Genomic DNA, 2,673 nt, shown 5'->3' on the forward strand with positions numbered 1-2,673 from the left:
CAGGAAGCTCAAGGAAGCGACGCAGGAGACGTCTCCGCGCCAGCACGAAGCCGAGGATGTCCACGCGTGCGCCTAGAAGCGAACCGAAGGTCGCCGGCGATGTAGCTTGAGCGACGGGCACTGTTCACAGTATTTACAAGTTTGCCATTCGCCAAATTTCACAAATTACTCCCAAATTTTCATAACAACTCAAAAATCTCCAAAAATAAAAGTTGTTCAAAATCAAAAGTTCTACAACTTTGCTTTTATAACCATCTCCTAATTCGGTCTATATTTTGAAATGAACTTTTGAATTTGAATCAGGAAATTTAACGAATTACGCCTTTTTGATTTACTCAAAAATTTTCTAAACAACTTGAAAAACTCCAAAGATAAACTTTGCTTAACTTGTCAAGCACTACACTTTTGCTTTAAGGCTCAACCCTAAAATATACTTAGATTTTGAAATGGATTTTCAGGGCAGGGTTTAAATACTGAAAAGCGGGGTTTTCTCGAAAAATTCAAAACCCAGACAAACTTTGAACTTGAGTCAAACAATACAATTCAACATTCATTACACAATTGTAAACTTGTTTTAGTAAATGCATATCAAAGTTTTCACCAAATGCCAAATGCTTTGCAATGCATATGATGACATGTTAGCTTTTAATATTTAAACACCCGAGGTGTTACACATTGTCATGAGAGTCATTTATACTAGCTTGATTTGTATCATTTTGCAAATTTGTGTTAGAGAGCACTTGCACTTGATCATCTTCATCATCATTCATTTGCCTAGGCATCAATTCACCAACATCCATGTTCTTCATGGCTTTTGAAAGTTGAATGCCTCTAACATCTTCCAAATTCTCATTCTCATCTTGGAAACCCTTGGTTTCATCAAATTTAACATCATGAACTTCCTCAAGAGTACCACTATCCAAATTCCAAACTCTATATGCTTTGCTAGTAGTTGAGTATCCAAGTAGGAATCCTTCATCACATTTCTTGTTAAACTTGCCCAATCTAGTGCCTTTCTTCAAGATATAGCATTTGCAATCAAAAGCCCAAAAGTATGCTATGTTGGGCTTTCTTCCATTCATAGCTCATAAGGTGTCTTCTCCATCATTGGGTGACAATAGAGTCGGTTGCTATAGTAGCAAGTCATGTTGACTGCTTCGGCCCAAAAGAATGACTCACATTGTACTCACTCAACATTGATCTTGCCATGTCAATCAAAGTTCTATTCTTTCTTTCAACTAGGCCATTTGATTGTGAAGTGTACTTGGCCAAAAATTGATGCCTAATTCTAAACTCATCACACAAATCATCCACTCTTGTGTTCTTGAACTCACTTCCATTGTCACTTCTCACTTTTTTATGGTTGTTTCAAACTCATTATGAATTCTCTTGATGAATGGCTTGAAGGTTGCAAACACATCACTCTTGTCAACAAGAAAGATCACCCATGTGTATCTAGTGAAATCATCCACAATCACAAAGCCATATTTGTTACCACCAATGCTAGTGTATTGAGTTGGCCCAAACAAGTTCATGTGCAATAACTCAAATGCTTTACTAGTGCTCATCATGCTTTTCTTAGGATGGGTGTTTCCAACTTATTTTCTGGCTTGACAAGAGCTACAAAGCTTATCTTTCTCAAACACTACATCTTTCAAGCCTTTAACCAAGTCATGCTTGACCAATCTATTCAATTGTTTCATTCCAACATGACCAAGCCTTCTATGCCATAACCATCCCATGCTAGACTTAGTGAACAAACATGTAGATAATTAAGCTTGCACTAGCATTGAAATCAACCAAGTATAGATTCTCATATCTAAAGCCCTTGAAGATCAAGTTAGAGCCATCTACACTTATGATCTCTACATCATCTACCCCAAATATGCATTTGGATCCAAGATCATATAATTGAGCCACAGATAGCAAATTGAAGTTCAAGCTCTCTACAGCAACACATTGGATATGCTCATGTCATTGGATATTACAATCTTACCAAGCCCTTTGACCTTACCTTTGCCATTGTCACCAAACATGATACTATCAATCCCATTGCTATTATTTTCATTGATTGAATTGAACATTCTTGGATCACCGGTCATGTGTTGTGTGCACCCACTATCAAGCACCCAATACCTTCCTCCGGCTTTATAATTGACCTATAAAAGAAGATTAATTCTTTTTAGGTACCCAAACTTGCTTGGGTCCTTGAAGGTCAGTTACCAAGGTCTTTGGTACCCAAATGGCCTTCTTCTTTAGGGCCCATAATTGGTGTACCAATGAACTTAGCCTTCACACCATTGGCACCCTTAACAAGCATGTGACAAGAATCAAATCTAATTGAGGATACATTAGGTTGCTTGTTCTTGTTAGTCTTGCAATATTGCTCTATATGCCCAACTTGCTTGCATCTATTGCAAAACCGACCATTGCCCTTCACAAAGCTAGCTTTGGCAGTGACAAAGGCAGCCTTGTATTTCTTAGGGGTATAGCCTAATCCCTCTTTGTTGAGAGAAAACCTTTGGCTACCCAATCACTTTAGCAAGCGGGCATCTCCACCATAGGCATTGCCTAAGGAACGAGTGAGCTCATTCACCTCCTTCTTGATGGTCTCATTTTCCACCATTAGTGAGGCATCACAAGTGAAACCATCACTTAAAGGTGAAGTTGAAG

Source organism: Miscanthus floridulus, chromosome 8, assembly GCF_019320115.1.
Source record: "Miscanthus floridulus cultivar M001 chromosome 8, ASM1932011v1, whole genome shotgun sequence".
Taxonomy (NCBI): Eukaryota; Viridiplantae; Streptophyta; class Magnoliopsida; order Poales; family Poaceae; genus Miscanthus; species Miscanthus floridulus.